At 38.8% G+C, this 25,887-nt stretch overlaps 1 long non-coding RNA gene across 1 annotated transcript in view; it reads right to left on the bottom strand.

Annotated features, from left to right (window-relative positions):
- Positions 1 to 1,186: 1,186 nt before the first annotated feature.
- Positions 1,187 to 25,887, bottom strand: part of LOC143668354 (uncharacterized) — an 86,931-nt gene continuing 62,230 nt past the window's right edge. The window contains exons 3-4 of the long non-coding RNA XR_013168413.1: positions 2,352 to 2,479; positions 1,187 to 1,692 (exon numbers count right to left, since the gene is read on the bottom strand). This is a non-coding gene — a long non-coding RNA (uncharacterized LOC143668354). The remainder of the gene's footprint in view (positions 1,693 to 2,351; positions 2,480 to 25,887) is intronic.

The following is a 25,887-nucleotide window of genomic DNA, read 5'->3' as shown; positions in this document are numbered from 1 at the left end:
AAAAAGCTGTTCAAGCTGACTGGGGGAGAAGGGGAAGCTGGTTGCTGGTTCTAATTCTATTGTTTTGGGGAAAAAATAATACTTCTATCTCATTGATCACATTTACAGGTATTATGCTTCAAGAGGGAAAGGAGAGCTGGGTAATTGCTGAAGTAAAGCCTTTTAAGAAAATAACTTCATTGTCATTAGCAAATATCCATAGAGATAAAATCTGTCCTTACCTGTTACAAAAATTTGGAGGACTTGAGACTTTGGTTTCTCTTATCTGGGACAGACGTTGATTATTTAAAAAAATGAAAAACTACCGTATAGTCATTAACTGAACATTAAAAATGTTCTGCTTTTACAGTTCCTGGAAAGGGCAGAACCCTAGAGTTTATGGAGGACCAGTGACCAACATTTAAAACCAAGTAAGGCTAAAGAGAAACAAGGAGCAGTTTAAGTAACTTAAAAAAAAATTCTAAGAGCCATTCACTGGCTATATATTTAAATGAAAAATATGAAGCATAGTAAAATACTGCAGCCACTTTGGAAAACAGTTTGGCAGTTCCTCAGAAGGCTAAACAGGGTACCATATGACCCAGCAATTCTACTCTAGATATATATGCAAGAGAAATGAAAACATCGGTCTACACAAAAACTTGTACAGGAATGTTTATAGCAGCATAATAGCAAAAAGAAGAAACAAATGCCCATCAACTAATGAATGAATAAATAAAATGTGGTATATTCATATATATTAGGATTCTCCAGAGAAACAGAACCATATATATATGGTTGCATCCTGCACTGTAGACTAAGAGGGGAAGCGGGTTATGGTCCTTCTTAGAAGTTACCACAGGTTCTTCCCTCTTCCCTCACTCACTGAGGCTGAGGATGACTACTATTACTGCTATTACTATTGCTCAGATTTATACCCTATTCTCTATTCTTGTTTCTGCCATTCAATCCTTCTTCTTTTCCAGCCTGGTCAATTGCAATAGCTTTGGAACAAGTTTTCTGGGCTCTAATCTTGTCCCTCTGTGAAAGTGATATTTCGAAAGCCCAAATCATATCATGTCCCTGATCGTTAGGTCCCTGTGTTGAGACCAGATGAAGACACAGGCTGAGCATGCTGTGGCATGAAGGACTGGGGTTCTCTTGCAAGGTTGTCACACTTTGATCTGAGCCCCTATCCACGAACCTGGAGAAGTCCCTGCACCAAACGACCTGAGTCAGCTGTCAATCTGTCATAATAGCATCTGCTCATAATATATGAAAAGAAGTGTGTGTGTGTATTTTTAAAGGGTAACCAACTAATAGATGTCTGCAACAAAAAAGTCACAGAAATCCAGAACCCCAGTGTGTATTCCCAGTTTCAGCCCTGGGGAAAATCCAGTTCAGACAGACTGCTGATATAACATCTTTTGGTCAAGAGCTGCCATCCCAGTGATGCTCTCAACTCTACCTGCTCGATTTATTCCTGCAGTTTCTTTGGCAGTGTTCAATAAGTGCACTTCAGCAAGGTCTCCAATCCTGGTTCTGTAAGTTCCTGGTCCTTGATCTTCACATGAATTTCAGCTGCACCTCCAATTCCAGCCCCACATCCAGGAAAAACAGGAGACATCTATGATGAAAGTTTTACAGGGAGGCTTGGGAACTCCCTCGGAGCTAACCAATGTGGAAAGTTTGCTTTTCAATCAAATTTTCATCCTAGGTAAAATTCAGTGATAAGTTATTTGCATTCATGCTTGAGGAAAGCCCTTCCTACCTTTTGCAACTTCTGTTCATCTCACTATCATGAAAACTGTCTTCAAATTGGCACCCTGGTGTTACATAACAGACTTGATAACTTTCTCATCCCCAATCTTAGTTCCCAAAGGATCATTTTAAGGGCAGCAATAAGGTTTCTTCTGAAGTGACAGCTACCTGTCTCCTCTGTTATAAAAGGACTCTGAGCTTTGATAAATTAAAAATGGTAGCCATGGTGACAGGGTGGGAGAAGCCAGTGTGTTTGTCCACCCTGCACCACACCTTTATTATCCAGGAACTGACAAATCACCCCAGTGCACTGGCAGTGGGTACTGAAAGGGTGTAGGCAAATTACTTGGGACTATTAGAGATAGAGAGGACAACTCCCTTCCCTCCCCATCCCAGGCAATAAATAAAGCTGCATCCCAGATATTAACCCTGCAAGCCCAACGAACTGTTCTCAACTCTCTTAATAAGCCCTGAATAGGGGACTTTTCAGAATTCCTGTTTTGCCAACCTGTAATTTTTTCATTTGACGTGCTAGACAGAGATCTGATTTAGGATTCTTATCCATGCAAGTGAAACTTAAAGAATTTCTCTTGGGTGGGTTTCTGACTTACTAGAGAATCCTTCTTGGGTTGTTTTGGACATTAGGTTATCAGTCAGTGGCTGCAGAACTTCTTGAAAATTTCTTCAATATCATGGGGTCTGTCTTGCTAATTTTCAGATCAGTGAAGTCCTATGTGGGCTAACAAAGAGAGGAAAAAAGACCAGACGTTTGTGGATTAAGACTCTGGGCCAAAACTTGTCACCATATGACCTTGGGCCACTCATTTATCCAAGGTTTCTTGGCCCTGCCATGTGTAAAAGGAGATGGAATGAATTACCTATCAGCTGACTCACTGGGATAGAACAAGTGATGCAGCTGGGAATGGTACATGATGTCTTTTCATTTCCAAAGTAAAGCCATGCATTAACTGTGATAACTTTATTTAATTCCTATTTTTTAATCCCAAAAGGACAGCTTTTAAAATGAGAGAAATTTATTTTGGTTATAAATACTTAAATAATTTGAGTGTCTGCTCAAAAATAATTCTTAGAAATTTCAAGACGATTATTTTAGTAATACATGTATATCCATGTTTCTAGTAAAAAAAGTGAGAACTAAACTTAAGAATCATCAAATACCAAATTATCTCAACTTCTGATAAATATTAGGAAAAATCTGTGAACCCGTTAGAGGTATTTTTGGTATTTTGGCATATTTAACTCAAATGTCAAAAATCTTCCTGGCGGTAGGCCCCTGAGAATAGGGGCTCCATTTTATTCCGTTGTATGGTTTCCTCCACTGCCTATCAGCATCTTTCAAATAGTAGGAGCTCAGTAACTTGTGGTTGTGGTTGAATGAGAGCCTTTTTCTGATGATTTTAAAAGGGTGAAAAAAAGCAGACTGAGTTCTCAATAAGGCACAAGGTTTTCTCTCTCCTCCCCTCTCCTCTTCTCCTCTTCCCTTCCCTTCCCACCACTCACCTCCCCTCCTCTCCTTCCTTCCTTCTTTCCTCCTTTCTCCCTTTCTTTGTATGTTACATAATCTGCATGATATAGAAGGATAAAACAATGACTCTTCAAAAGGAAAAAAACCTCACTCTTCACATTTTGTAGGACTTTATGGGGCCTGCTTGAAAATGAACATAATCCTTGTGCTGTAACAAGTGTGGGACCAGGCCTCCAAGCTTCTTCCTATGTACTCTTTCATTGCCTAGTGAACATGGTGATTGATAGATGTCAGGGAATAAAATTCTTGAAAGCTACATTAAAGTTCTTTTATTGAAAGTGACTTAACCCCAATTAAGCCAAAAGAACATATTCCATGGATCACGAGGGGAAGGGCAGGGGCACACCAGACCCCAGAGATTACTGGAATTAATAACAAGAATGGAGCGAGAAACTCTCTGTCTCCCAACACTGCACTTCTCTCTGCCTGTTGTTAAGATTCAAGCCACATGGCTGGGGACATAGCCAGTGACTGCTAGGAATACAGCACAGCCTTGCCCTTTGAGAGGAACTGAGAACTATGCTCTAGTTCTAAGGCCAGAAATCTCAGAAGAGGCTTCTGATTGGACCTGCTCTGCCCTCAGGGAAGGCTTCTGTTTGGCCCTGCTTGGGTCAGGTGCCCACCAAGTGTGCAGAGAAACACTGAAGTTGATGGCACCCTAGAAACATGACTGGATAGACAGGGTGCCTTTCCCAGAAGAAGGGCGATACTAGATAAACAATCAAATGCATCCCCTGGGACCAACGAGTAGTTATAAAAAACGTGGACTGAAAGAGAGCAGTTACTGACCAAGAAGCCCTAGTTTATTCTCAAATTTTCAGAGGGTGCATTTAACTTTGGTAACTTCAACTCTGTGCACTTGGATATATAGAAAAAAAGAAAATAAATAGACAAAATAGAAAAATAGCAGTATAAACAGAACGATTAATTCAGCCTGACGTTGTACTCATTGAGCATAGGTCTTAGGGTGAGAATGAGTGGATAGCATGAATCTCAGTCGGTCTCACCCCCATAAAACAAGCATCTCTTACTCTGAGTGAGTGTACTGGTAGAAAATATATATTTTTTCATTGAACTTGGCACTTAGATGAAAGCCAACTCCTTTATCTAGGGTTAAACCAAAAAGCAAAGATCAGTTTCAATGCTGGAGGGACACTGGCTGTGTTGGGTTTACAAAAAGAAAAGTTGTTAAAGTAATATCTTCCTAGGAAACTTTTCAGGGCAGTTTTGACTACATGTGATTTTTACCATATACTCTGATTTTAGAATTTAATCCCCACATAATTGTAAGATAGGAATCATGCAGCTAATTCTTAAATCCCATAAGGATCCATCCAGAGTGGTGCTGAAGACACGAGAAACATGGGACAGATCCCGTTCAAAGCAAACCTTTCATCTTCAGATAACTCTGATAGTTAAAACGGCGTTCCCTATATATTGAGTCAAAATCTGAGTTCCTGTAATTTACACCCTTTGATATCATATCTGCTTCCCAGGGCCACACGGAACTCATCTAATCCCTCCTCCTCTTGGCAGCATTTCAAGCCTTTGAAGAGATCAGTCATGTCTCTACAAGTCTCCTTTTCATCTCTTCCTGCCTTATTTTCACCAACTGCACTGGTGGTGGGGATGATGATGATGTTAGCAATACTAGTAATAATAGCTAATATTTATTGGGTGCATAGTATACACCACATGTTATTCTAAGCATTTTATATATGTTAATTCATATAAATCTCATAGTGATCCCATGAGGTAATTATTATCCCCGTTTTACAGATAGGGGAACTGGGGCACAGAGAGGTTAAGTAAGTGACCAAGATTACACAGCTAGTAAGTGGCAGAGCCTAACTTTGAACCCAGGTGGTTTGGTCCCCGAGCCTTTCCTCTTTGCACCATTGCTAGATGACACTCCCCTGAGTGTGATCCAGGTTGTCCCTGTCCCTTTTCGAATGCCATCCAGAAGGGGACACAGTCCTACAGGTGCTGTCTGCCTGTGGTCTGCGTTTTCCTACTTAGTAAACTTCTGTTAACGCCACCCAAGTCTGCACTAACTGGAGTTCATCAACTTTCCTTACCAATGTGATTATGCTCGTCCCATGTTCCATGTGTGGAATTAATGCAGATCAAGTCAATTAGGCCAACTGAGTTGGGGGGTGGGGGTAGGGAAAGAAAAGGAAAAAAGAGGTGGGGGTGGCATAGGGGAGGGAAATATCGATTCACAAATAGGATAACCTAAATGTAGGTATGACTAAAAGCAAGGCTTGAACAATTTCCTCTGAAACTGATTTCTTTATTTGTTTTTCACTTCTGATTCCCTGGTGACAGTGCCATTCGCAGCCCCCTCATGTAGTTCTCAGGACTCTATCCTTCTGGATTTGAATTTTTCCAGAAAAGAACAATCATCCTTTTCTCAGCATTCTGCGAAAGGCCAGTCTAGACTGGCTTAGAGGAATGTGGTATGTTGGCCACTCAGTCAGGTCATACATTTTCACTGCAGCTACCTGGGCTGTGAGAGTGAGAAAGAGAGGATTCCCCACTAAGGGAATATGGGCCCAGTTAGCAGGAGATGATCAGGAATGGATGTTGGATAGGCAAAACTTGGATCCAGAGCTCTCGAGGGTTTTAAAATCTTAATATATTTATTTTTATTTTTTTGGGGGTGTATAGTCCGGGAATTATATATATTTGTATTTTGAAGTATAGAATCACAGAACATTGCAAAAATAGTAAATTGTTCCTTCACCCAGTTCCTCCACCCCTATGGCTATATCTTACATAATTATAGTACAATACCAAAACCAAGAATTTGACATTGGTACAATGTGTGTCAGTTACATCATTTTATCCTATGCATAAAACTCTGTAACCATGACTGCAATCGATGTGCAGGACTATTCCGTCCTACCTCAAAGTTCTCCCTTTACAACCCCCATTCCTCTATGTCCCACCATCCTTAAGACCCTGGCAACTGCTGAAAAACAGTTTCTATCTCTATAATTTTGTCTACTGAGAACATTATATAAATGGAATCATAAAGTATGTGACATTTTGAGACTGGCTTTTTTCACTCAGCGTAATACCCTTGAGATCCATCCAAGTTGTTGTAAGTATCATTAGTTTGTTCCTTTTTATAACTGAGCAGGGCTCCATGGTACGGGTGTACCACAGTTTGATTAGCCATTCACCGATGGTCAGGGGCATTTGGGTTGTTAGCAGTTTGGGGATATTTGGGATAATGCTACTGTTCTAGTTTGCCAGCTGCCAGAATGCAATACACCAGAAACAGAATGGCTTTTAAGAAGGGTAATTTAATAAGTTGCTAGTTTAGAATTGTAAGGCTGAGAAAATGTCCCAATTAAAACAAGTCTATAGAAATGTCCAATCTAAGGCATCTAGGGAAAGATACCTTGGTTCAAGAAGGCTGGTGATGTTCAGGGTTTCTCTTTCAAATGGAAGTGCACATGGCAAACACAGTCAGAGTTTCTCTTTCATCTGGAAAGGCACATGGCAAACATAGTCAGGGCTTCTCTCTCAGCTAGAAGGGCACATGGTGAACATGACACCATCTGCTAGCTTTCTCTCCTGACTTCCTGTTTCATGAAACTCCCTGGGAAGCGTTTTTCTTCTTCATCTCCAAAGGTTGCTGGCTGGTGGACTCTGCTTTTTGTGGCTATGTCGTTCTCTGCTCTCTCATAATCTCCCACTTTCTCCAAAATGTTTCCTCTTTTATAGGATTCCAGTAAACTAATCAATACCCACCCAAAAGAGAAAGTGGGAACATGCCTCCACTTAATCCGGTTTAACAACCGCTCTTGATTAAATCACATCTCTTTGGGGGGTGATCTAATTACAGTTTCAAACATACAATACTGAATAGGGATTAGAAGAAACGACTGTCTTTACAAAATGGGATTAGGATTAAAACATAGCTTTTCTAGGGTACATATATCTTTTCAAACCGGCACAGCTGCTATGATCAAACAAATCTTTCTACAAACCTGTTTTCGTTTCCTTGGGATAAATGTCCAGGAATGTGACTGTTTGGTCATAGGGTAAGTGCGTGCTTAGTTTTTAAAAAGAAATTGTCAAATGTTTTGCAGAATGACTGTACTATTTTACATTCCCAGCAGCAATTATGAGAGATTCAGTTTCTCTGTATTCTTGCCAGCATTTGGTATTGCTACTTTAAAAATTTTAACAGTTCTAATAGGCATGTCACATTTCGTTGTGATCTTAATTTGCATTTTCCTCATGGCCCATGGTGTTGAACATCTTTTTGTGTGTTTATTTGCCATCTGAATATCCTCTTTGGTAAAAATGTCTGTAAATGTCCTTTGCCTATTTTCTAATTGAATCGTTTCCTTTTTTCACTGTTAAATTTTGAGAGTTCTTTCAGTGGGTCTTTAAATGTTCTTAAATGTCATTCTTCCTGGCCCACGAATTATTCCTATTTAGCTCTAAATCCATTCTTACATCAAAACTTCTTCAACATGGACATTCTTTCCTTATATCATATTTCAGAATATTCTGATGTGTCTTCCCACTTATTCCGCTATTTCCTATGGTCAAGGCTTCAGAATGAGAAACCTGAACTTTGATGTCTCGAGTTCCTCCTGACTGCTTTGTGAGCTAAAACCAAGCTCTGAGAATTGTACCTCTTCCCTGAACCCACATGCCTCAGGATGCAAAAAATAAATGCTAGTAGGTTCCTGTGCATTGTCCCTCTGTGCACCAGCCAATTTGTAATGCATCTCCTATCCCCGAAGGCAAAGAGTAAAAGGGAAAGGGCAGGAACTTGAAAAATGTGACTCCGTGAAAACAGTGGCCCCTTTGAACATCACCAAGGTGCAGCCACAGAAAGGAAATAAGAGAATGTGGGAGAGAGCCCTCCAGGAAGAAGTCTTGGATACACTGCACACCAGGGAGGACAAAAGGTTTCCCTGACGCACTTCGAATCCCTGGCAGGTTATTTTTAACTGCCACATTGTAAAGTAAATGTTTGCACTTTGATAAGTGTCCTGTCCACTGGCTTGTTCTAAACTCTGGCCTGGGAGTTCGCCCTAAGAGCCTAGGAACGATATGTGAGAGAGAAACTAGGCAAGTGAAATATAATAATCATTTAGCTGCCAGCCCTGATATTCATGACAGATCAAACAAGCAACTTGCATTGTGTTCCACTGCTTGCATCATCTGGTCATGAGTTGTCAGTGGAATTTATGGAATGGATTGTTCCCTTGGAGTCACCCAATATCCGTGAACAATGGGAGTACACATTCTAAGTTTTATATAAGAGCTAATAAGGAATGTTCCAGCCACCCAGCCAGAAGCAGGGTGTCTGGCTACCTGCCTACCTGCCCTCCTTCACTCTCCTCCTTTTCTTCCTCCACATTGTTCTCCTCCTTCCCTCCTCTCTTTAAGGAAGAAAGAAGGGATAGGAAGGAAAGAAAAAGGAAGATCAATCCATCATGCAAAGGTCAATACAAGAGATGGGATATCAAATAAGGAAAATAATGGGTACACTCTTTTTTTTCACTGCATATGGTATTTATTTCTTTTTTGGTTTTCTCAGTGAAAGCCCTACTAGAAAAGGACATTGAAATATGAGGTAATTATTATGAGGTTTTACTTTATTAATATATTGAAATTTAGGAGCTGAGAAAGTACCCTTCTCCACCAGTAACATTTCAGGATTTTTTTTTTTTTTAGTTGCATGTAACAGGAAACCCAACTCAAACTGGATTAAACAAAAAAAGAGATTTATTTGCTCAGCACCAGAAAGTTCAGAAGTAGTGATTTCAGTGTTGGCTTGATTTAGTAACTGCCAGACATGTTCTCTCCTCTCTAGCTTCTGTGGTATCAGTTTCATTCTAAGGCTAGCTCCATGTTCATCTCCAGAAAGCCACCAATTCCTTCCCAAAGCTACTGAAAAGGAGTCCTGCCCCTAATGCTGGCTGGATCTCCCATGACCAACTTCTCTGGACAGAGAGATTTCATCGGCTGATTGTCACAGGCTGACTGACTGAGGCTTGTCTTTCTTGACCCAATCCCTGCATCAATGGTGGTGGAATTGCCCTATTAGCATAGACAACATGACTGCTTCACAGGGAAGGAAATGTGGGGTGCATATTGGGGTAACAACCCTAATGCCACTACTGCATCACCTAAAAACCTCTTTCTAATTCCTGTACGAATGATTAAAATTCCTTGAAGAAGGCTTCGAACTACTCATTCTGACAAAATTTAAATGGTAACAGTGAATTTCTTTATACTAAAATGTGTTGATGGCATACATTTTTACAGTCACAAAAGTCGGATGAGCTAAGAAGTGATTTGATTTCTCTTTAACTGAATTAAACTAACTCATGAAACACAATTTCTACATAGAAAAAATGGAGATCTTTCTTATTTAAGATAAATTCAATCTCTGTACTTTGGGTTTAAAATCTAGTCATTTTTGAGAAATTCTTAGTCAACTAAAGGTTCTTCTCCTCCACCCTTTCTTTTGACTTTCTCCCTGAGGCTGATCTCAGTTCCTGGGGTAAGATATAATCTTGACATTAAAGGGATGGAAAACTGTGCCATCCTCCTTGCGAGTTTGCTTCTTTTGAGATGGCTTTGGTTTTTGACATTTGTCCTCACAGCTGTCATTGCTGATTCCATGGTCTGTACCTGGCTTTGGATCCTAGGTTAATACAACATATGGATTATTTCAGCCCATCAGCTTTCCTTCAGTCAAATACTTGCTCTGTTTAATGGGAGAAAGGTATGGGAGAAACCTTGGGTAAACTACAGATGCTCTTCTGTACTGCTCCAATGCCAAAAGAAGCATGGAGGGGATAGTGATGGGTGTATCTCAGATAGTTCTCTCCCCAGCCCTACCTTGTGGCCACTTCTACTCTACTGTAGCCACTAAAGCTGGCATAGAAGTCTCTGGAAAAATATTTCCTCACAGCATTCTCGATTGGAAGTGGAGGCATAAGTCCCCCTGCTCTGGGATCCCCAAACCCATCTGAGGATTTCTATCACCCCTGAAATCAGAGTTCAGACTATCCATCAGGGGCTCTGACCAACAACTTACTCACTTTCACTTTTTCCCAAATTTCTTGTTTATCCTCCAGACCAAAAGATTTAAAAATTCTCCTTTCTTCCTTGTGTGAGGAGGGGGACTTAGACAATTTTGCATTCTTTTGAATCTATTAGTTATGGTGTAAACTTTCCTACTTAGTAGTTTTGTAGTTTTAGTCTCACTTTAACTGTTGTCATGGGATTTGGAACTACTTTCTCAGCTCTAGCAGTGGACTTGGATAAATAAAAAAGAAAAATTGCTAAGAATTTCCCTGGAGTATATTTAATCAGCCTGAAATAGTGATTCTTTATCTTTCTGGTGCAGTAGGAGTCATGCAGTTGGTATGGCTTTCCAATATCTATTTTCAACACCATCCTACTTAGAAGGTAACATGTACAAGAAACTTTTTACAGTGTATCCATGAAATTTCAGGATTTCCAGAAGATTAATCAAATGGTGACCACTGAAGCACTGAACATGGAAAATACAATCCAAAGAGATAACCTAATAAAATGAGAGATAGTTCCATGTCCTAACATCAACATCATAAAAAGATTCAACTATATTCACTTTACAAATAAAACAAATATAACTCATCCTTTGGAGACGTTTGTGAGAATTTTACAATACTGCACAAATAATATAATGGTTCTGTGCAGTATAAAGTAGCAGCTAAGAACACAGTCTTTGCAGTCATAGACTTCAGTTTAAATCTCAGCTCAGCCACTTTCTTAAACCTGAACAAGATACTTAATCTGATCTAATCTGTGATAATGATTGGAAGAATTGGAACCTCAGTTTCCTCATCTATAAAGTATAATCTTGTTTTCTTCATGGGGTCGCTGTAAGGATTAAATGTAGATCCTGCAGAGTGTTCAACTTAGCACGTAGTAAAAGATTACCAAATGACAGCATGCCCTGTATACAGTCCTTAGCTAGCCATCCAATTTAGCCAGCATTTGGAAAATATCTAAAAGATAATTACCCCCTACTCCATTTCATAAAGAGAATCCTGAAAGCTATGTTGAAAGGCAATCACATAAGAAGACCAAGTCATCCTGGATTTAAAATGACAATGATATTGAAACCAACTCATGTTCTGTCTGCTGACTTGCTCTTGAAAGCTTCCTTCTTTTGCAGTAAGTAGCTAGCAAAGTATGAACTCTTCAATCCTCAATTCCACTGAAAGTAAAATAATTTCCACAAATTTGAGAGTCACTGCAGTTCTTTTCCAATATGCAGTGAGAATTAGGGCCAGGATTATTATTTTTCTCAAAAAGCAGGTCTTGATGAGCTATAGTTTTGTGTTGTTTTGTTTATTGACAACCTTATAATAGCTTTGCTTCACCACTTTTTCTTACTATGAGGATGCATATATTTGGTTTTTAAAATTTCTTTCTTTCTTTCTTTCTTTTTTTAGTTTTGAGGATGCATATATTTGGTTAGAAAAGTGGGAAGCCCATCTAGAAAAGGAAAAAGCATAATTAGTAAACAGAAATGAACCCTTAAAAACCCTAAGGGGTGCCTATTGATTTCCCAGAGAAATTCAGTGGCAGATGTTGTACTGGGACCCAGAACCGATACTTCATCCCTCTAATGCCCGTTTCCAACCTGCTACCTCTTTGTTGCTAAGATGCCAGCTGCTCCAGAAAGTCAGCAGCTTGGAGGCTGTGGGTGGAGGACAGGGATGAAGAGTCTCTGGCCACCTGTTAGACATAGCCTTTGAAAATACTGCCATGTGTAAGTCAAGAATGAGCTCACAACTGGCGCAGAATGTTGAAAATTGACACATTCTGCAAATGTTTTGTATGAGTAAAAAAAGTAATAAGATATAGAACCACCTCCCTCTCTCCTAAACCAAATAAGGTGTTTAGATGTGGAAAATAATAAACAAATATTACATGCACTTAGTTTTTTTCAAAGAAATTTGCACACCAAAATGGGAAATTAAGGGAGTACTACTTTAGCCGAGTTCTTTCTTTTGCAACGGCAGAACATACTCCTGTATCTAGAGGTAGTGTCTTAGAGTACAGCAATGGATATCTGGAGAACTAAATTCCAATCTCTGCTCTGCAATGATTCAGCTCTATGACCCTGGGAAAGATAAATAAAATCTTGGTATATCATTTTACCCCTGTAAAGTTATGGAATGAAATTCGGAGGCCCATGTGCTGGTTTGAAAGGATGTATGGACCCTAGAAAAGCCATGTTTTAATCAAAATCCCATTTCATAAAGTCAGAATAATCCCTATTCGATACTGTAAGTTTGAAATTGTAATCAGGTCATCTCCCTGGAGATGTGGTTTAATCAAGAGTGGTTGTTAAGGTGGATTAGGTGATGACATGTCTCCACCCATTTGGGTGGGTCTTGATAAGTTTCTGGAGTCCTATCAAAGAGGAAACATTTGGGAGAATTAAGGAGATTTGGAGAAAGCAGAGAAAGCTGCAGCACCACGAAGCAGAGTGTCCATGAGCCAGTGACCTTTGGAGATGAAGAAGGAAAATGCCTCCCAGGGAATTTCATGAGGCCGGAAGCCGGGATAAAAAGCTAGCAGATGAGATGAGAAGACAGTGGGATAATATATTTAAATTATTAAAAAAGAAAAACTGCCAACCAGAATTCTATATCCAGCAAAATTGTCCTTCAAAAATGAGGGAGAAATTAAAACATTTTCAGACAAAAAATCACTGACAGAATTTGTGACCAAGAGACCAGCTGTGCAAGAAATACTAAAGGGAACACTAGAGACAGATACGAAGACAGAAGAAAGAGGTGTGGAGAAGAGTGTAGAAAGGAAGACTATGAGTAAAGGTAAAAAGAAGGAAAATTAGATATGACATATAAAATCCAGAAAGCAAAATAGTAGAAGAAAGTACTACCCATGCAATAATAACACTGAATGTTAATGGATTAAACTCTCCAATCAAAAGACATAGTCTGGCAGAATGGATTAGAAAACAGGACCCATCTATATGCTGTCTCTACTCAAAGGACACGAGGCCAAGGACACAAATGGACATTTACACACCAATGTTTATAGCAGCATTATTAACAATTACCAAGAGATGGAAACAGCCAAAATGTCCATCAACAGACAGTTGGCTAAACAAACTGTGACATTTACATAAGATGGAATATTATGCAGCTGTAAGTCAGAATAAAGTTATGAAGTATATAACAACATGAATGGACCTTAAGGACATTATGCTGAGTGTGATTAGCCAGAAACAAAAGGACAAATACTGTATGGTCTCACTGATATGAACTGACATTAGTGAATAAACTTGGAATATTTCCTTGGTAACAGAGACCATCAGGAGATAGAAATAGGGTAAGATATTGGGTAATTGGAGCTGAAGGGATACAGATTATGCAACAGGACTGAATATAAAAACTCAGAAATGGACACACAGTATTACCTAACTGTAATACAATTATGTTAAAAGACTGAATGAAGCTGCATATGAGAATGATAGAGGGAGGGGGGCTGGGGCATAAATGAAATCACAAAGAAAGATAGATGATAAAGATCAAGATGGTGTAATCTAGGAATGCCTAGAGTGTATAATGATAGTGACTAAATGTACAGATTTAAAAAATGTTTTTGCATGAGGAAGAACAAAAGAACGTCATTACTGCAGTGTGCTGAAAAGAGATGGTACTTAACATTTTAAAATTTCAACCAATGTGTGAGACTAAAGCAAAAAATGTTTATTTGGTACAAATCAATACTTTGACTAGTGCATTTCCTAATATAACTTATGTAGATAGTTGATTGAACACCTTAAGTACATGGAACTTTGTATAGGACATGAGATTTTGTTGGTTTGTCCAGGTGATGCCCTGATGAATCCCAGAGTGATTTGATCAGTGAATGGAAAAGTATTTGCAAAATCCCCTTCGGGGAATGGTGAGAGCGTGGGAAAACTCAACTTCCCCAAGTTGAATTCTTGATATTCTCACAAGCAGTGTGGACAACCAAAGCTATAGGCTGAGCCCCCAGTCTTGGGGTTTGTTCATATGAAACTTAACCCCACAGGGGATAGGTCAAGCCTACTTAAAATTAAGCCTAAGAGTCACCCCCAAGAGAACCTCTCTTGTTGCTCAGATGTGGCCTCTCTCTCCAGCCAACACAGCAAGCAGACTCACCACCCTCCCCCTGTCTATGTGGGACATGACTACCAGGGGTGTGGATCTTCCTGGCAGCGTGGGACAGAAATCCCAGAATAAGCCGAGATTCAGCATCAAGGAATTGAGAAAAACTCTAGAATGAGCTGAGACCCAGCATCAAGGGATTGAGAAAACCTTCTTGACCAAAAGGGGGAAGAGTGAAATGAGACAAAGTGTCAATGGCTGAGAGATTTCAAACAGAGTCGAGAGGTTATCCTGGAGGTTATTCTTATGCATTGAGTAGATATCACCTTGTTATCCAAGATGTAATGGAGAGGCTGGAGGGAACTGTCTGAAAATGTAGAGCTGTGTTCCAGTAGCCATGTTTCTTGATGATGATTGTATAATGATATAGCTTTCACAATGTGACTGTGTGATTGTGAAAACCTTGTGTCTGATACTCCTTTTATCTACCTTGTCAACAGATGAGAGGAACATATGGAATAAAAATAAAAAATAGGGGGAACAAATGTTAAAATAGATTTAGTTTGAAATGCTAGTGATCAATGAAAGGGATCAGTAAGGGGTATGGCCTGTAAAATTTTTTTTTCTTTTTGTTATAGTTTTCTGTTGTCTTTTTATTTCTTTTTCTGAATGGATGCTAATGTTCTGGGAAATGATCATGATGATGAATATGCAACTATGTGATGATATTGTGAATTGCTGAGTGTATGTGTTGGGAATGTTTGTTTCTTGTAATTTTTTTTAATCAATAAAAAATTTTAAAAAAGAAAAAAAATAGCTAGCAGATGAAGCCGAGTTCGCCATGTGCCCTTCCAGCTGAGAAAGAAGCCCTGACTGTGTTCGCCATGTGCCTTCTCACTTGAGAGAGAAACCCTGAATTTCATCAGCCTTCTTGAAACAAGGTGTCTTTCCCTGGATGGATGCCTTTGATCGGATATTTCTATTGACTTGTTTTAATTGGGACATTTTCTCAGCCTTAGAACTGTAAACTAGCAACTTATTAAATTCCCCTTTTCAAAAACCATTCTGTTTGTGGTATATTGCATTCTGGCAGCTAGCAAACCAGAACAGCCTAGGATCCCGGTAAAGAAGATTATGCACGGAAAGACTTGGTCCAGTGCTTGGCATGTAGTAGATGTACCATAATGTTCATGACCTCCCTTTCTGGACTGGCTGGTTTGTGTGCAGAGTGCAGAGTTCCAGGATTTTAAAGCTGGGTGGAGACTTTGGGGTTATTACATTTCTTTCATCTGTCTTTGCATGTCTTCACTCTGTCCCATTATACATTGATTTTAGAGACTCATCTCTCATAAGGTAGCCTTATTTTCCTGCATTTCCCAAGTTGTTTGGCAGTGAATGGATGCTTATTGGAGCCACCAAGTTAAAGTATGAGTACTTAACATAGTCACAGTACCTATTGTCTGTTAAGTTGTCTATCGTCCCCTTGACTGAGAATTTCTTGACAAAGACTCTCACTTTATGTCTACATCCCTGGGACCTAGCACAATGGCGAGTATAAAGCAGATGCTCAATAAAAATGTTTGTTGTTGTCATTGGCAACTGAAACCTAAAGAAAGATGTAGCCCAATCCAGTTGGATTTTCAAAAAAATATTTGCTGTGGTAACATATATACAACTCAATTTCCCATTTTAACTAGTTTTAAGTATACAATTCAGTGGTATTAATTGCATTCACAATGTTGTGCAACCATCACCACTAACCATCACCCAAGCTCTTTTATCACTCCAAACAAACTCTGTACTCATTAAGCAATAACTCATCATTCTCCTCTCCTGCCAGTCCTTGGTAATATCTAATCCTCTTTCTGTCTCCATGAATTTTGCCTCCTCCAGATATTTCATATATGTGAGAACATATGTTATTTATCCTTTGGTGTCTGACTTATTTCACTGAACTTAATAACTTCGAGATTAATCCACACTGCAGCAAGTATCAGAGCTTCATTCCTTTTTATGGCTGAATAATATTCCATTGTTATGGATGCACCACCTCTTGTTTAATCAATCATCTTTTGGCTATTGTGAAAAATACTGCTATGAACATTGGTGTATCACCATCTGTTTGAGTTCTGTTTTCAATTCTGTAGGAGTGAAATTTCTGGGTCATATAGTATTTCTGTATTTAACTTTTTGAGGAACTGCTAACTGTTTTCCACAATAGTTGCACCATTTTACATTCCTGCCAGCGGTGTGTGAGGGTTGTGTCAGTGATTCTGGCTCCTCCATGCATTAGCTCCTGCCTGCTGTGGTCCCACCATGTGGCCCTCCTGCCCTGGGGTGGTGGTAGCTTCTTACTTAGTTGTTCTGGGTGGGCCCTTGTTTGGCTAGTCAGCTCATCCATCAGCTATGTAAGCAATTCCCTCAATTATATTCCCTTTGTATTAAATAATTAAAATAATTACTATTTGCCTACTTGGACTCTGACGTATGCATCACTCCAACTTTCCCATGATTTTCAAGCAGTTAACCCATCAATATTTATTGAGTACTGCCTCTATGCCACAAGGATACTGTGCACTGAGGATAAAAGAGTGAGTAAGATATGTCCCTGCTCTGGAGAGGCCTTCAATCTGATTGGAGACAGACATGTAAGCAAAGAACCATGAGATAGTGAAGCAAATACAAGTAAAGGTAAGTTTTTTCACAGTGTTGTGAATGTGGAGGGAGAAATGATTAACTGAGGATGTAGGGAGAGTCAGGAAGGAAGAGCTGTAAAGAGGAGGTAGTTTGACAGAGTGTTGAGATTATAGGTTCTGAAAACTTCTTGGTTCAAATCCTACCTCCAACATGTGTTAGCTGTGTGACAGGAGATGAGGGTTTTTGTGTTTTACCTCATTAGGCCTGTTTCCTTATTGGTCAAATGTGGATAATAATAGCAACTACATTATAGGATTGTGAAAAGATTGAATGATTTAATAGATAAAGCATTTAAAACAGTGCCTAGCTCATTCAAGCCCTCAAAAATATTAGCTGTTATTGTGATTATTGTTGTTTGAACAGCTGAGAGAAGTATGGGTTCAGCTATTAAAGATAGTTCTTTGCACACTGTAGGTGCTCAACAGATATTGGTCAACTTAATGAGTGAACAGATTGAATAAATGAGTGAATGAATGAATGAATTTACCACGTAAATGATGAGGGATGGGAAGTAAGAAGAGCATTCCAGGTGCTGGGTGGAAGCATAGTTTATGGAACACCACAAGTCTGATTGCTTCGGACATATGTGTCAGTCTCTTCTGGGTTTAATTCATGTGAGTTTTCCACTGTGAACTCAACACTGATTGCACTGACCAAATCAAACTTCAGGCCCGCAAAGCCAGATTGTCTCCTTGCACTTTCTAATGGTTATTCTTTTCAAATTAAATAAGATTTCAAGGAGGGCAGTCCTGAATGGGGCTATGCTAAGAATAGGGTTGCTAGATTTAGTATATAAAAGTACAAGAACAATGCAATATTTGAGACATACTTGTACTAAAACATCATCTGTTGTTTATCTGAAATTCAAATGTGACTGGAAATCCTGTGTTTTATCTGGCAACCTGAGCAAGGACTCATGACAGCTGATTGGGAGGAGCCTGTGTGATCTGGGCCTGCAGGAGGAATGATGGCAGCAAGAAGGGGCTGGGGAGGCAGATGGTACCAGCCTGGCTGTACGTAGAGCAGTTAGGCTGCTGTGCTTCTCAGCCCTAGCTACATGGTAGTTGTAAAAACAAAAGTTTAGGGGCGGGCAGTGGTGGCGCAGTGGCAGAGTTCTCACCTGTCATGCCAGAGACCTGGATTCGATTCCCAGTGCCTGACCATGCAAAAATACAAACAAAAAACAAAAGTTTGGGGTGCACGGGTGCACGGGTGGTTCAGTGGTAGAATGCTTGCCTTCCATGCAGGAGACCCGGGTTCAATTCCTGGACCATGCACCCCCCCAAAAATAAATTAATAAAAACAAAAGTTTGGCCATGTAATGGACTGTTTGTGTGTGAACATTTGTCAAAAAAAATATTTAAAACAAACAAAACAAAAACACAAAAGTTTGGGAAATGGGTGATGATTATGGTGTAACACAACATTGTGACCAAAGATAACAGCACTGAATTATATATTTGAATGCGGTTAAAAGGGGAAATTTTAGCTTTTATATATATTACTAGAATATTTTTTAAATCCATGGTATTGTACAACAAAAACAATAAATTGTATAACTATAGCTAATATTACAATTATAGAAATGTACTTTCACCTGTTGTAACAAATGTACCACACCAAGGCAAGGTGTTAACAACGGGATGCTATATATGGGGAGTCTGTATTTTATGCATGATTGTTCTATGAACCCACAACTTCTCTAATTAAAACACCACCACCAAAAACAAACTCTGCCCAAACTCTACTCCAAATCCTGGGGTTGTGGTCAGGCATCAGGGTTTATAAAAGCCTCACAGGATAGAGAACCATTGCAGTTAAAGAAATAAAAAAGAGATGGTGTTCAGGGAAGCCAGAGACTGACCAGTAGAGTCCTATTAGAAGGTAATTTCCTCATCAAAAAGGTTTACAGATCCAGAAACTTTGGGTACCCAGAGCTACCAAGTTCAAGGGAGTGGACCCATGTTATTCAGCCGCATAAAGCATTGATGCATAAACCTACCTGTCAAAGTATTTATGTGTAATGATAAATATAACTGCCAGGTACACAAGGTGTTTGAATCAACTGCCCAGCCTTTTCTCTCTCTAAATGGGAATCAATTGAATCCACAGGGAATCAGAGCCAGGACAGTCAAAGGATCATAAGGATAAAGCAACAAGGTCTTCTATACCGATGCATTTAACTCTTCCATGGGATTCCAGCCAGGAAAATTAGCTCTTCAGATCTAATCATATCATATCCCTTTGATCCTTGGTTTATCATATCCCTTTGCAGACCAGGCGGGAAACCCACTAACATATTCTTTCTCCTTGCTAGCCTCTTTTTTAACCTCCACACTGATCACCCCTTTTGTTTCTTAATCATCCGTTGTAACACAGGTAATCAAGTCAAAGCATTAGCTATGCTGATATAATCACAATCTCCTGGAATTGTAGCCTGGTCACCTCTGTTAGAATTGAGTTTTACTGAAACTTTTCAGAAGTCACATACAGATTAATATAAAATGGGTAGTTTTGTTAAATGGCTGATCTCATTCACTGCACAATAACTACTTCATTAAAGTCTCAGGAAATTGCTTTCACAGTTATGAGGGTACTTTTCTGATGTCCCCATATATTGTGTATAGCAATCAGGTTATACACAATACCCCACCTTGCCCCCTCCCTACTGCCATGCCCCAAAATACAACTGATAATTATTTACTCAATGTTAGTGATGTACTGGCTCAACATGTATTTTGTACCACCCCATTCCCACACTGTTATGAAGTTAGGTTTTGTATTCTACGTATCTGGTGGATTGTATGAAAGAGGGAGTGGAGGAAAACTAACACAAAAACCCACTTCCGAGGTCCAACATTGAGAACCCTCTGTAATGGCTTCATGGTGGGCTCAGGTGCAGCTTCAACATCTGTCCTGTTAAGAGGAGGGAGGGCCCCTCTCAGGAGATGGCTGTGAACCTCCACAAGGAGAGTCTGCTCTCTCAGCACTTCCTAAAGCTTCTGCAGGTGTTTGTTTGTTTTCAGATTTAATTTCTTTTTTAATATTTTTATTGCAAAATCTTCACAACCTACAGTCCACCCATAGTATACAATCAGTGACTCATAATATCATAGGTGTGTATTCACCACCATAATCCTTTTTAGAACATTTGCATCACTTTAGAAGAAGAAATTTTAAAAATCCTCTTACACCCCATACCCCTTATCCCTCCCTCTCATTGACCACTAGTATTTCCATCTGCTCAATTGTTAGCCCTTTATCCCCCATTATTTATTTATTACCCTTATTTTTTTACTCATCTATCAGACACAAGGTTTTCACAATCATGCAGTCATGTTGTAAAAGTTATATCTTTATACAATCATCTTCAAGAATCAAGGCTACTGGGGCAGGCCACGGTGATTCACTGGTAGAGTTCTTGCCTGCTATGCTGGAAACTCGGGTTCGATTCCCGGTGCATGCCCATGTTAAAATAAATAAATAAATAAATAAATAAATAAATAAATAAATAAATAAATGAATGAATAACGCTTCCCTTCCCCTTAAAAAAAAAAAAAGAATCAAGGCTACTGGAACACAGCTTTACAGTTTTGGGTACTCCCCTCCAGCCAATCCAATACAATACAAACTAAAAAGGGATATCTATATAATGCATAGGAATAACCTCCAGGATAAACTTTTGACTGTTTGAAATCTCTCAACCACTGAAACTTTATTTTGTCTCATTTCTCTCTTCCCCTATTTGGTCAAGGTGGCTTTCTCAATCCACGATGCCGGGTCCTGGCTATCTTGTGAGCCCTGTCCCATGTTGCCAGGGAGATTTTTAGCCCTGGGAGTCATGTCCCATGTAGGTGGGGAGGGCAGTGAGTTCACCTGCTGAGTTGACTTAGAGAGAGGCCACATGTGAGCAACAAAAGAGGTTTTCTGGGGATGACTCTTAGGTATAATTATAAGTAGGCTTAGCTTCTCCTTTGCAGAAATAAGCTTCACAGAGGTGAGCCCCAAGATTGAGGGCTCAGCCTATTGAATTTGTTATCCCCACAGCTTGCGAGAATATCAGGAATTCCCCAGATGGGGAAGTTGAATATTTCCTTCTTTCTCCCCAGTTCCCCAAGGGGACTTTGCAAATACTTTTTTATTCTCTGCTCAAATTACTCTGGGATGTAACGGGGCATCACTCTAATCTCAACAAACCAACACGATCTCACGCCCTAATCAAGAGTCCATGTAATTATGGTGTTCAAATAAACTGACCATACAAGATTAATTAGGTAAAGCACTACACAAAATATAAATTTTGCATCGAAATAACATCTCTTCCTTTGGTCTCACACAGAAGTTGAAATTTTAAAATATGGGCCATGTCATCCTTTGCATTGTATTTTACTTTACTTTAGTCCTATCCAGATCCAGCTCCATTCATATCTCTAGTCAAAGTCTGATCAATTTTTTCAGCTTTTTTTAACAATTGCTATATGGGGTTACGCTGACTTTTAAGCTTCTGAGCTTTAACTCCAAGTCTCAGGTGTCACACATATAACTGAAGTTTTGGGGAACAACCAGGTTATACACAAATAGCTCAGTATCTCAGAATTTGAAAGTAACAGTTACAACTTCAGAATAGATGTCATTGCTGTAAGAGCTTACAGTCTAGGATGCTTTACAGTAGATCCCAAGCTGATAACCCATGCTCTTGACTTCGGTTCTCTGAGTTTCTATATTATAGTTAGTCTGTATGAGTGAGGCATGATGATATTTGTCTTTTTTTTTGCTGACATTTCATTCAGCATGCTGTCCTCAAGGATCATTCACCTAGTTGTATGCCTCACAACTTCATTCCTTCTTACAGCCCCTCAGTAGTCTGTGTGTATACACCACAGTTTCCCCTTTTGTTCAATCGTCATTGTCCTCTTAGGCTGCCTCCATCCATTGCGAATTGTGAAGTCTACTGTCATAAACATCAGTGTGCAAATGTCCATTTGTGTCCCCACACTCAGTTCCTCCAAGTATATATCTAGCAATTGGGTTGCAGGAGCATATGGCAATCCCACCCCTAGCTTTCTGTGGAAACACCACCCTGCCCTCCAGAGGGACTGCACCTCTCAGCTTCCCTACCAACAGTAAATTAGCTCATCTCTTTCTCCACATTTTCTCCAGCACTTGTATCTCTCCGATCGTTTTTAAACAGTTTTATTTGTACATCATACAATACAAGTATTTTTTACAATCTAAGTAAAAAATCAGTGCCTGGGATAATCACATAGCCATGCCTTTGCCACCACAGTCTACATGAAGACATTTCATTTCCTTCAGCAAAGAATCCCATACCACTCCCCCAAATCCCCCACTTATTGACATTTAGTTTTGGCATATTTCATTTGTTACATTCAGTGGAAGCACATTACAATGTTACTGTTAACTATAGATCCCAGCTCACATTGATTGTATTTTTTCTTGTCTATCATCTCATTTTCAACACCTTAAAATATTGACATTTGTTTGTTCTCCCTCACACAAAAACATTTTTATTTTTGTACATTTAAGCACCATGATTGTCCCCTCTAGGCATTAGTGAGTTATACTATCTCAGTCTTTATCCTCTACCTTTCCTTCTGCTGTTACACATGCCCCCAGCTCTTCTCCCTCAACCACACTCACACTCAGCTTCATTCAGTGTACTTATATTATTGTGCTACTATCAGATAGTATTGCGTTATCCATTTCTGAATTTTTACAGTAAGTCCTCTTGCACATTCTGTACTCCTTTAGAACCAAATGCCCAATCTCCACCTTCTTTCTAGCTCCTGATAACCTATGTTCTTAATTTTAGCTCTTAAAGTTCACTTATTTATACTAGTTCATATTAGTGAGACCATACAATATGTGTCCTTTTGTTTCTGGCTAATTTCACTCAGCATAATGTCCTCAAGCTTCATCCATGTTGTTACGTGCTTCATGACTTTATTCTGTCTTATAGATGCGTAATATTCCATCATGTGTATATACGACAACTTGTTTAGCCACTCATCTGTCGGGCTGTTTTAATCTCTTGGCAATCATGAATAATGCTTCTATAAACATCAATATGCAAATGTCCATTTTTGTCCTTGCTTTCAGTTCCTCTAAATATATACCTAGTAATGAGATTGCTGGATCATATGGCAATTCTATACTTAGTTTCCTGAGAAACTGCCAAACTGCCTTTCAGAGCAGTTGCACCATTTGATGTTCCCACCACAGTGGATAAGTCTGTCTCTTTCTCCTCATCCTCTCCAGCACTTATCATTTTGTTTTTCTTTTTTTTTAATAATGGCCATTCTAGTGGGTGTGAGATGATATCTCATTGTGGTTTTGATTTTCATTTCCCTAATAGTCAATGAAGTTGAGCATCTTTTCATATGTCTTTTAGTCTTTTGTATTTTCCCTTCTGAAAAGTGTCTGCCCATGTCTTTTGAATATTTTTACATTGAGTTGTTTGTCTTTATGTTGAGTTGTAGAATATCTTTATATATTCTGGATATTAAACCCTTTTTTGACATGTGGTTTCTAAATATTTTCTGCCATTACATTGACTGCCTTTTTTCTTTCTTGACAAAGTTCTTGATGCACAAAAGTGTTTAATTTTGAGGAGATCCCATTTATCTGTTTCTCTTTTCATTTGGGTATTAGGACTAGGAAGCTACCTCCTGTCACAAGATTTATAAGATATTTCCCTACACATTCTTCTAAACATTTTATGGTCTTAGCTCTAATGTTAGGTCTTTGATCCATTTTGAGTTAATTTTTGTATAGGGTCTGAGATATAGATCTTCTTTTATTCTTTGCATATGGATATCCAGTTCTTCAAACACCATTTATTGAAGAGACTGCTCCATCCCAGTTGGGTTGGCTTGACATCCTTATCAAAGATCAATTTTCCATATATGAGAGGGTCCATTTCTGAATACCCAATTCAATTCCATTGGGCAGTTTATCCATCTTTATGCCAGTACCATGTTGCTTTGACCACTGTAGCTTTGTAATATGCTTTAAAGTGAGGTAGTGTGAGACCTCCCAGTTCAATTTCCTTTGTCAAATTATTTTTAGCTATTCACGGCACCCTGCCCTTCCAAATAAATTTAGTTATTGGTTTTTCTATTTCTACAATGTAAGTTATTGGAATTTTAATTGGCATTGCATTGCATCTATAAATCAATTTGGGTACAGTTGACGTATTAACTATATTAAGTCTTCCAATCCATGACCATGATGTGCCCTTCCATTTAGTTAGGTCTTCCATGAATTATTTAGCAATGTCTTGTGGTTTTCTGCATTTAGGTCTTTTGTATCCTTAGTTAAATTTATTCCTAAATATTTTATTCTTTTGGTTGCTAATGTAAATGGATTTTTTCCCTTGATTTCTTCTTCAGATTGTTCATTACTAGTGTACAGAAACACTACTGATTTTGGGATGTTGATTTTGTACCCTGCCACTTTACTGTACTTATTTATTAGCTCTAGTAGCTTTGCTATAGGACTATCATGTCATGTGCAAACAGTGAAAGTTTTACTTTTCCTCTCCCAGTTTGGATGCTTTTTAGTTCTTTTTCTTGTCTGATTGCTCTGGCTAGAACTTCCAGCACAATGTTGAATAATAGTGGTGACAGTGAACATCCTTGTCTTGTTTCTGAACTTAGAGGGAAAGCTTTCAGTCTTTCCCCTTTGAGGATGTTGATAGATATGGGTTTTTCATATATTCCTTTTATTGTATTGAGAAAGTTCCCTTCTATTCCTATACTTTGAAGTGTTTTCATCAAGAAAGGATGTTGAATTTTGTCAAATGCCATTTCTGTCTCAATCAAGATGATCATGTAGTATTTCTGCTTTGACTTATTAATGTGCTGTATTATATTAATTGATTTTCTTATGTTGAACCAGCCTCACATGTAGAGTCCACTTGGTCATAGTGTATAATTCTTTTAATGTGCTGCTGGATTAGATTCGCAACATTTAGTTGAGGATTTTTGCATCTATATTCATGAAATTACATAGGTTTGTAATTTTCTTTGCTTGTAATATCTTTGTTGGGCTTTGGTATTAGGGTGATGCTGGCTTTTTAGAATGAGTTAGGTAGTTTTCCTTCCTCCTCAATTTTTTTGAAGAGTTTGAGCAGGATTGGTACTAATTCTTTCTTGAATGCTTGGTAGAATTCACATGTGAAACCATCTGGTCCTGGACTTTTCTTTTGGGGGAACTTCTTTACTTTTTATTAGTTTTTTAATTTTTAAAAATATATAACAACAAACAAACACAAACATTCTTAACATATGATCATTCCATTCTACATAAATAATCAGTAATTCATAATATCATCACATAGTTGCATATTCATCATCATGATAATTTCTTAGAGCATTTGCATCAATTCAGAAAAAGAAATAAAAAGAAAACAGAAAAAATTTCATGCGTACCATACCCTTTACCCCTCCCTTTCATTGGTCACTAGCATTTCAATCTAAATTTATTTTAACATTTGTTCCCCCTATTATTTAATTTTATTCCTTATGTTTACTTGTCTGTTGATAAAGTTGATAAAAGGAAGCATCAGATACAAGGTTTTCACAATCACACAGTCACGTTGTGAAAGCTATATCATTATGCAGTCATCTTTAAGAAATGCGGTTACCGGAACACAGCTCTACATTTTCAGGCACTTGCCTCCAGCCTCTCCATTACATCTTGACTAACAAGGTGATA

The sequence above is a fragment of the Tamandua tetradactyla genome, chromosome 24 (genome assembly GCF_023851605.1).
Source record: "Tamandua tetradactyla isolate mTamTet1 chromosome 24, mTamTet1.pri, whole genome shotgun sequence".
Classification (NCBI taxonomy): domain Eukaryota; kingdom Metazoa; phylum Chordata; class Mammalia; order Pilosa; family Myrmecophagidae; genus Tamandua; species Tamandua tetradactyla.
Note: the sequence above shows the minus strand (reverse complement) of the source record. Positions and strands in the feature narration are given on the sequence as shown.